The 10,179-nt window shown below is 47.7% G+C and overlaps 3 non-coding genes across 3 annotated transcripts; 2 read left to right on the top strand and 1 right to left on the bottom strand.

Moving 5' to 3' along the window:
• Positions 1-4,623: 4,623 nt before the first annotated feature.
• On the bottom strand, positions 4,624-4,696 carry TRNAM-CAU (transfer RNA methionine (anticodon CAU)). Its single transcript has one exon. It is a non-coding gene; the product is annotated as a tRNA-Met (tRNA).
• A 538-nt stretch (positions 4,697-5,234) lies between these two features.
• TRNAL-AAG (transfer RNA leucine (anticodon AAG)) lies at positions 5,235-5,316 on the top strand. The gene has a single exon. It is a non-coding gene; the product is annotated as a tRNA-Leu (tRNA).
• A 2,911-nt stretch (positions 5,317-8,227) lies between these two features.
• TRNAQ-CUG (transfer RNA glutamine (anticodon CUG)) lies at positions 8,228-8,299 on the top strand. The gene has a single exon. It is a non-coding gene; the product is annotated as a tRNA-Gln (tRNA).
• Positions 8,300-10,179: the final 1,880 nt, after the last annotated feature.

Genomic DNA, 10,179 nt, shown 5'->3' on the forward strand with positions numbered 1-10,179 from the left:
TTCCCATCGCTTCCACGGCGGAGAGTGACCTCAACCCGGGACCCCTCAGCAGGCCTGTGTCCTGGACGGATGGAGAAGAGCAGAGGAGAGGTGAGCAGGCACCAGAGCAGGAGGTGTGTGTGCCCTAACACGTAGAACGTTTTCTTAAAAGTATGAGATGTTAAAGGTTTTCAATAGACAAGCGACACGATTGCCCTTGCACTTGAGGAAGATCACTCGGACACACATGCGGATGAACTGGAGAAAGGTGGCGAGGAGACCCGACAGGAGGTGATCTCTGGAAACCCAGCGATAAGGGACGGAGGTCAGAGGAAACAGCCAGGAGGGCTTGCACACTGACTGCATCCAGCAATTACCTTAGAGGGCAGTGCAAGATGATGCTCAGCCTCCTCGCTGGGAAGACTGGGCTGCTGGGATGACCTACGAGAGTAACCCTAGGACTGAGAGTGACTGGAGGCATGCAGAAGGTGAGGGCTGAGTGTGGGATATCGGAGGTGCAACCGCGGGTTTCCTGCAGCCAGGGGACTCAGGAGACTCCGGGGCTAACTCTGGACTAACGGGTAGCTCTGAGAGCAACAAAGCCATTGGTTTGAATGAGACCACTGGGCAACCCTTCAGAGCAGAACACAGGCGCTGAGGAAGGAGCCCTCAGACACTCTGCTGGGTTGGAGGGCAGCCTGCAGGATGGGAACGAATCCAGACGTGTCAAATGATGCCGAGTGACATCTTTCATATTTATTTATTTATTTATTTATTTATTTTAATTAAATCTTTATTGTTCAGATTATTACATTTGTTCCTCTTTTTTTCCCCCCATAACTCCCCTCCTCCCAGTTCCCGCCCCACCCTCCGCCCTCACTCCCCACCCACTGTCCTCTTCCATAGGTGCACGATTTTTGTCCAGTCTCTTCCCGCATCTCCCACACCCCTTTCCCCCCCCAAGAATAGTCAATCCATTCCCTTTCTATGTCCCTGATTCTATTATAATCAACAGCTCATTCTGTTCATCAGATTATTTATTCACTTGATTCTTAGATTCACTTGTTGATAGATGCATATTTGTTGTTCATAATTTGTATCTTTACCTTTTTCTTCTTCTTCCTCTTCTTAAAGGATACCTTTCAGCATTTCATATAATCCTGGTTTGGTGGTGATGAACTCCTTTAGCTTTTCCTTATCTGTGAAGCTCTTTATCTGACCTTCAATTCTGAATGATAGCTTTGCTGGATAAAGTAATCTTGGTTGTAGGTTCTTGGTATTCATCACTTTGAATATTTCTTGCCACTCCCTTCTGGCCTGCAAAGTTTCTGTTGAGAAATCAGCTGACAGTCGTATGGGTATTCCCTTGTAGGTAACTGAGTTTCTTTCTCTTGCTGTTTTTAAGATTCTCTCTTTATCTTTTGCTCTTGGCATTTTAATTATGATGTGTCTTGGTGTGGTCCTCTTTGGATTCCTTTTGTTTGGGGTTCTCCGCGCTTCTTGGACCTGTAAGTCCATTTCTTTCACCAGGTGGGGGAAGTTTTCTGTCATTATTTCTTCAAATAGGTTTTCAATATCTTGCTCTCTCTCATCTTCTGGCACCCCTATAATTCTGATGTTGGTACGCTTGAAGCTGTCCCAGAGGCTCCTTACACTATCCTCGCATTTTTGGATTCTTTTTTCATTTTGCTTTTCCGGTTGGGTGTTCTTTGCTTCCTCGCATTTCAAATCATTGACTTGATTCTTGCGCTCCTCTGGTCTGCTGTCGGGCGTCTGTATAATATTCGTTATTTCAGTCCGTGTATGCTTAATTTCTAGTTGGTTCCCCAATATAACATCGAGGGTCTCATTAGTTTTCTTGTAGATCTCATTAAGTTTATCGGCGGCTTCTAAACAGTTCTTGAGAGACCTTAAAAGTGTGGTTCTGAACTCTATATCTTCCATTGACAATTTTGTCCTGTTTCTTTGTCTCCGCATTTTGTTATGCTTCCTTGGTGCACCCCCTAGTGGTCTTTGTTCACAGTCTTATAGTTAAATCTTGATTGTTGTAGCTAATACCAGGGAGGGTTTGGCCTTCAGGCCAAGTGGCTATGAGAATCAGCTGTGTCAGCAGTGAGAGAACTTCTGTCCTCTAGGGAGGTGCTAATCTAGCCTTTGCCTGAGGCTATCCGGCAAATGCCTCTGTGCAGGGCTTGGGCAGGGCGGGTCGCACAGGATCAACAGGGTGGGCTGGAGAGAGCAGTTATGGCGGCTCTCAGTCCTGTCCCCAGGGGCTCTGCCTCTCTGAGTCCCAGCACCCGCTGCAAAGCTGGGAGAGAAAGCTGCACTTGCTCTGACCAAAGCCAGACAGTCCCGCTTCTCCCGTTTGAGTCTGTGTCCCTAAAGACTCGCCTGTATCTGGAGCTCAGAGTCTTCGACTCACTCCCGATTGAAAACGCCAACCGCGCCCTCCGCCGCCAGCCCGCTCCGCGCACTCCGCACCTCAGAATTTGACTTCAGCACTGCGCCTCCTCTGAATGTCCGTATGCGTTTCTCTTTCCTCCTAGTTGTAGGACTTCCACTCAGCCAGCGTTCCTGTGGTTCTGGGTGATGTCCGTTCCGTCTTTTAGTTTCACGTTTGAAGTAGTTGTTTAAAGCAGCAAACTCCGGCGTTAACCTATGCCGCCATCTTGGTTCTCCATATTTAGTAAAGAGTTTATTGTCTGCCATTTCCCACTAAAATATAACGAACTCCATGAGACAGACGCATTTCCTGCTGTGTGCACCCAGCCAGTGTCTCAGCCAAGGTCTAGGTAAGAAGCAACACTGCCGGGGTCCAACCCCAGCAGGTCCAGGGGTTCCCAAAGGTGTGGACGGAGTCGGCGAAGAAGGAAGGACACGGAGACAGTGTTCAGTTGATCAGCAGCCTAGCCAGGATCTCCAGCCAGGATCTGCAGCCAAGTTCTGGTCTGGATCTCCAGAGAGGTTCTGCTGTTTATTGTCTTGTTACATCCGTATTTATACCAGTTGATTTTAATCCTGTCAATTTCTATTACAAGGTTAGGGCGTTTCTTATCTCCATTCCAGGGAGTAAAGATTATGTAGCTTAAGCATGATTGTTTGTAGTTAAAGTGATTAACTACCCGCCTGGCACTTAGTTAAGGAGTTTCATCCCCTCCCTAACTTCAGGGAAAAATCCCTACCTGGGGAAACAACCTTTCTCGGAGAGGTGACCTTGGTTAAAACACACAACACTAAGGGGAGCAAACATTTTAAGAACAGTATGCTATATACGCCAGGTCCCTTGAAACATATACTGTGCAGATGTTTCTATCCTGCAGCGACTGTGTCAAGCAGCAAGGATGGACCAGCTTTCGGCACAACACCAGGTATTTCAGTGGGGACACTGGTAACCCTGAGACAATAGCACAGGAAGTGTCTAGGGCTGGGACAACAGGGGAGAATTGGAACTTCCGAGTGGGGCCTTACAGAGAACAGAGCTTGGAATCAACGTCCATTGTTGGAGGGACATTGACAAGAATAGTAAAAATAAAATAAAAATAGCCCTTTTCCTGCATTCCAGTCTCCCTCTAGTTCCTCTTTTAAGGGAACTTAAGATAAACACCAATCGGCAAAGGTTTGGCAAGTGTGATTTGCAAATGTCCAGCCTGAGCATACTGATTGAGTCTGTAAGTGTGGGTTTGAAGAGGAGAGAGAATAGATTAATAGGGAGGGACACATTTTGAACAATGCGTGGTAAATATCAACAAATATCTTTCCACTGCTTAACACGTAATAAATAAAGATGTTAAGAGCAGGATATTAGCGTTGACCTAAGAACCAGGAGGTCACAGTTGGATTCCTGGTCAGGCACAAGCCCAGGGTTGCAGGCTCAATCCCCAGTAGGGGGCCTGCAGGAGGCAGCCAATCAATGATTCTCTCTCATCACTGATGTTTCTATCTCTCCCTCTTGTCCTCTCTGAAATAAGAACATATTTTTAGAAAAAGAGCAGGATGTTAAATATCAGTCTCGTTCATTTTTGAGTCAGGTACTTATCTTGACTCGAAATATCACTTCTCATTTCTTTACTTCTTGTTTTTCTTTTTACACCATCCTGCACCGCAGAGGTGGATGACTTAGAGATCTCGTCAATAACACTGGAAGCGAAAGGAGGTCCAATGACACTTTTCTTTTCTTTTTCATGTAGGATGTCATTAGCGATCCGGTGGGAAACCATTGCAGAATAATGACAAAAAATAAACAGCCAGTCATCAATAAATGTTGGACATCATACTACGCTTCCCACTTCTCCCTTCTCCCTCTCAACCAGTGTATTTCTTATCGCTGATGTTTTTTGTAACAAAAAAAAAATGCCAAGCATATCCCAAAGGCATATGAAAAGTCTCCTAGCCCTAGCTACAAGTGGTGTTTAAGTAGTGGAAGAATTCTGGAGTATTTAATTCTTAAAGAAAATCACTATTTTGTAACGAAACATTACATGGTGGGTTAAACAGCAAATTACCGTTTGTCCTCATTGGATTTTTTTAAGGTGATGGTGTACACTTTCTACAGAAAAAAATAGAGAAAGAAGAAAGATTTTTGTTAACTCCCTTCATTGTCTTTTAGGTTAAGATTTAAAGAGGAAAAGGCCCAAAACAAAGTACTGCCCCCTCTGAGGTTCGAACTCAGGACCTTCAGATTATGAGACTGACGCGCTGCCTACTGCGCTAAGGAGGCAGTTGTCTTCTCGCGTCCTCGGAATGTCTACTAGCACCATTGTAAGCTGCAGCAACTAAAGACCCCTGGGTCATAATGTTTGAAAATAAAGTGCAACTGACATGAAGTATCCGAACGCCCCAAAGCGGTGCAGAGCAGAGCAGGGCCGACCCGTCTCCCCGCGAACCTTCCTGGGCGGCCGGGGACGGAGGCAGCTCCGCGAGGGGCCGGGCTGCGGAGCCGCCGCCGGAGCGGAACCGCGCTGCCTGCTCGGGGTTCTGGGAGGCGCTCTGGCCGAGGCGGGTGGGGGCGGCCGGCGGCCTGGGACTCCCCTCGACCTTCCCAGGGGCGCGGACCTGGCTCTCTCCCCGGCCCGGAGGCTCCCCACCGCGTCCTCAGCGCCCCCGGTCCCTCCGCTGGCAGGACCCTTTTTCCTGTGTTGGTGGAACGGGGGGGCAGGAGCCTCTTCCCGGGCCACCTGCGCGCCCCAGCTCCGGGCGAGGCCGGGAGAAGCGACATTCAGTTCCGGGAAAGTACAGGCACGCACTCTCTCGCAGGCGGTAGCGTGGCCGAGCGGTCTAAGGCGCTGGATTAAGGCTCCAGTCTCTTCGGAGGCGTGGGTTCGAATCCCACCGCTGCCACATCCCTTTTCCCGCTCTCCACCGTGACCCAGTCAGTGGACGCCCCTTTTTACTCCCCACGTGAACAGCTCCGAGGCCCCCGCTTCAGGTAGGTTCCTCAGCTCCTATCGTGCCTTCCCAGAGGTCAGAGGTAACACCGTGCTCACCGCTTTTCCAAACGGCCGCCGACACCGGATAGGCCTTCAATTATTTTAATTAACAAATAGTTAATGAGCACCCACGTGTGTGTGCGTGCGTGCGTGTGAGAGACATTTACTCCATCGTTGTATTTTCAACACCCAGAAGCATCCAACACTTAACAGACTTTCATTTAATCATTCGTGTTTTTAGAATTTAGTCGGCGCCTCCGGTGCGCGGGTGCTCGCTCGGGACCGTAGCGCGCAGTCCTTTCCGCGGCGCGACGAGCGGCGAGCGGCCGGCGGCTTCTCCTGCTCCCCTGGGAGCCCGAATGACGCGACTTGAGCGGCGGGGACTCTGCCCGAGGGCCGGGCCTGGCCACGCAGCGGCCGCGCCCCACCGACGAGAGGCCTCTGCGTCTCCTCTTCGGTTCCCTCTGCCCGCCGGGGAGGCTCGCTCTGCCCGCGGGGCTTCTTCCCACCCCGGGTCCCAGCTGGAAGCGGCGTCCTCCCCGCCGCGCCCCGCCGCGCCCCGGGCCCCCTGCAATTCCCGCCAGCACGCTGTAGGGGGAGCACTACAGGGTCCCAGCGGTAACAGCGCCAGAGGAGAGAAAAAGGGGAGATTGTAACTTTTACTTTAGACATTTCAGTTTGAGTTGTTACAATGAGTGGGTATTTGTTTCATAAATCAAATACGTGAATTCACCAGTTTATAAATGAAGTTTTAAAACTCGAAACCGGAGAAATACAGCAAAGGAGAAATGCAGTGTGCGGGGAGCAGGCTGTGCTGCTGCAGGCGGCCCTTGGCTGGGGTTTCCTGCCGGTGTGCAGCGGAGGTGCTGGTATCCCTCAACCCACACTTAGCATTTACTGAAAGTTTTGGAGATGTTTGTGCAGTTGTCTGCTTCTCCCCATGTTCTGCCAGAATCAGAACCATGTTTCTCTCGCTTTCCCACATCATAGGGACTAGATAAATATTTGTGGTCTCAATGACTGTGCACAGGACAGAATGGCTTTCTAGTGTGTGAAGTGAGCGAGGTACACAGCTGAGGAGCCAGGAAGACTCGGAGACCTTCCGTGTAGGGAGGGGCAAGGGTTCTGCAGCTCCTCCTATAGGACATCCTTCCAAGTGTGGTCTGGCCTGCGGACTTGCTCTTTCGGGGTTCAGCCCTGCTGCCAGGGGACTGCGAACCACCTTTGTGGATTACCAGAGAGACTGCCCCTGGCCTGTGGAACCCAGTCATCGCGTCCTCTACTCATTCCCTCCGTGCAGTCAACTGTTTGCATTTACCTTGCAACGTTTGTAAACCAACCGTAGGTAATTCCAATGAACTCCAGAGTCGAGAATAAACAAGCCTCCAGGATGGGGTGGGCAAGATGAGTGAAGGTCATCAAAAGGAAAACTCACAGCTATGAAATAAACAAGTCTTGGGATGTAACTGTGATGACTATAGTTAATAATACTGTATTGTGTATTTCAAAGTTGCTAAGAGAGGATATCTTAAAACTATCATCACAAGAAAAAAAATGTAGCTGTGGTGATGGATGTTAACTAGATTTATTACAGTGATCATTTCTTAATATATACAATACTGAATCATTATGTTGCAATCCTGAAGCTAATATAATTGTTTCTCAATAAAAGTAGAAAAGATTACAATGTTTTGCACCATTAAAGTTGTTAATCCCAATACACAGACACGCACAAAAATCAGTATCACAGGAAGAGGTGACCAAAAAAATATAGGACAAAAAATAAACAAACCAATCCATGGCCACCTGCCCTATTTTCCTGGTCTTTACCCGCTTTCCTGGGGGGCAGATGGGGGAGGTAAATGTACAAAGGTCAGAAAAACAGTTCTCCCTGGCCGCTCAGAGAGCAGTATCAAGCCAATAGTCGAATAGTGAATGGGCTTTTAAGTTCTGGTATCGTTTTAAACCAGTGAACATTTTTCTTTCTCTTTAAGAAAAAAGGTTGTGGCTCATGGAATAATACCTATGCCACCTGGGGGCGGGGCGGGGGGGGGGCGGGAGACCTGCCCCTGATGCGGCTACATCTGAGCTAGCTTAGACCACCTTGAGCCAGGAGGTTCGCGAAGAAAGCTGGGAGACCGTGTGTGGAGGGAAGGGGCGTTCCTGGCACCTGGCCAAAAGTCTTTGAATTTTTCTGCTTCCCTCCTGACCTCTCAAAAGATATACTCACTTCAACCCACATTCATTGAGCAGCTATTTTGCTTGGTTGGAGATTTAACAAAAGGACGAATAACTGAAACTGTTTCAGGGATTTCTTAGCAATTCGGCCTTGGGGACTACTAGACATACATTAAGGGCACATGGTCAATAATTAATATTTAGCTCAGGTAAAAATCTCCCTTTTGAACGGGGAGATTAAATCCAATTTGTCCTTGTGTGGGTCGAAAATGAAGGCGAAATCAAAATCGCCCTAAGTAACAATATTCTCGGATCAGGACCCTGCCCTGCCCCTGGCAGCCAGGGAAAGAAACCGGGACAGGAGGTCAGTGAAAACATTCAGAGAAACCCCACGTCCCACCTTGTGTTGGGCTTTTCCTTCAAACGGCTTAGATCTAATTTTTAAAAATACTCCTGTAAATTAAAAAAAAAATCAATTAGGAGGAAGAAGCAGAGCTTTCATTTAAACTAGCATTTCTAAAAAAGAAAAAAGAAAAAAAAACACAAAGTAGCATTTCTTTTTCAATTATATTCTATAATTATAGCGCATGGATTTTTTAGGAGAAATGAGTTACTAGGGTAGCCAGCCCAAAGAGCTAAAAGGGGGTTCCATGGTGTAATGGTTAGCACTCTGGACTCTGAATCCAGCGATCCGAGTTCAAATCTCGGTGGAACCTTAACTTTTCATCTCATTTAAAAACAGCGCAGTAGCCCTGACCAGTTTGGCTCAGTGGATGAATCATCTGCCTGCGAAATGAAAGGTCTCCAGTCCCCTACTGGTGTATGTTTCTCTCTCATCCATGCTTCTAACTCTATTCCTCTCCCTTCCTCTCTGTAAAATATATACTTTTTAAAAAGTTAAAAACACGCGGTAGTCAGGAAGGCGGACTGCTCCAGCGCGCGGTCTGCAGGCTGGGGACCCTCCTGCCCTTCTCAGCCCAGCACTCCCAATCCGCGGTTAAGGAGCCGCCAAAAGGAAAAGGAAAGCGACAGACTACGTTGAGGGCCAGTCCTGCGGGTCAGTGGTCAGGCTCGGAAAGAAACGGCTGAGCAGGATGGAGAACAAACCAGAGGTGGGAGAGGGACTGACTGCGGACACGTCGGCCCTCCCCTGTCCTCCCCCCCATGGCCCCCCGCGGCCAACCAAACGCTCGGCGTCCTCCCCGCTGGGCAAGACCACCCTGGCAACGAATGTGCACTATAAGCCACTGCCGCTTTCAGCCGGAGCTTTATCCACGCAAGTCTGAAACTTTGAGTGGATGCAGCGAGGCTTCCGGAGTCCCGGCTCAAGCCCCACGGGGAAGCGCGCAGCAGGAAAGCATGGCGCTTGCAGGGAAGGCGCCCAGCAGTCCCCAGCCTCCCAGGACTCCAAACATGTCACAAATGAAAGAAATGGAAGCAAGCAACCTTTTGGACACAGAGTTCAAAACTATGGTTATAAAGTTACTAAAGGATCTTAATGAGAGCTTCAAGGGACTTAGTGAGAATGTGAAATACATGAAAAAGGACCAGAAATTAGGTATACACTAACTGGAATAAAGAATAATATACAGGAATTCAACAGTAGGGTAGAGGAGTTTCAGAATCAAATCAATAATTTGGAATATGAGGAAGCAAAAAACACCCAATCAGAAGAGCAAAAAGAAAAAAGATTCCAAAAATATGAAGATAGTGTAAGAAGCCTCTGGGACAACTTCAAGTGTACCAACACCCACATTATGGGTGCCAGAAGAAGAGAGAGAGAGCAAGATATTGAAAACGTATTTGAAGAAATAATGACAGAAAACTTCCCCTACCTGGTGAAAGAAACAGACTTACAAGTCCAGGAAGCACAGCGAGTCCCAAACAAGAGGAACCCAAAGAGGACCACACCAAGACACATCATAATTAAAATGCCAAGGGTTAAGACAGAGAGCATCTTAAAAGCAGCAAGAGAAAAACAGTTAGTTACCTACAGGGAGTGCACAAATGACTGTCAGCTGATTTCTCAACAGAAACTTTGCAGGCCAGAAGGGAGTGGCAAGAAATATTCAAAGTGATGAATAGCAAGGACCTACAGCCAAGAATACTCTACCCAGCAAAGCTATCATTTAGAATTGAAGGTCAGATAAAGAGCTTCACAGACAACAAAAAGCTTAAGGAGTTCATCACCACCAGACCAGTATTACATGAAAGTATTACTGAAGAGTATCCTTTAAAAAGAGGAGGAAAAAGAAAGCAAAAAATTTAAAAAGAATATGAACAATAAAATAGCAACAAATACATATCTATCAACAATTTAATGTAAAAATCAAAATAAACCAACAAGAAATCTACTGAACAAAATAAACTTGTGAATAAAATATAATCAGAGGCATGGAAATATGGAACAGGCTGATGAATCTCAGAGGGGAGCGGGGGAAGGGGTAAGGAAGAGATTAACCAAAGATCTTACCTATGGACACAGACAATAGGGTGGGAAAGGCCTGGGGTGGGGTGGGAATGGGGTGGAGGGGGCAATGGGGAGAAAAATGGGGGACATCTATAATACTCTACAGTAAAGATTACTGCCGAAACT

Source organism: Myotis daubentonii, chromosome 6 (assembly GCF_963259705.1).
Source record: "Myotis daubentonii chromosome 6, mMyoDau2.1, whole genome shotgun sequence".
NCBI classification, from domain to species: domain Eukaryota; kingdom Metazoa; phylum Chordata; class Mammalia; order Chiroptera; family Vespertilionidae; genus Myotis; species Myotis daubentonii.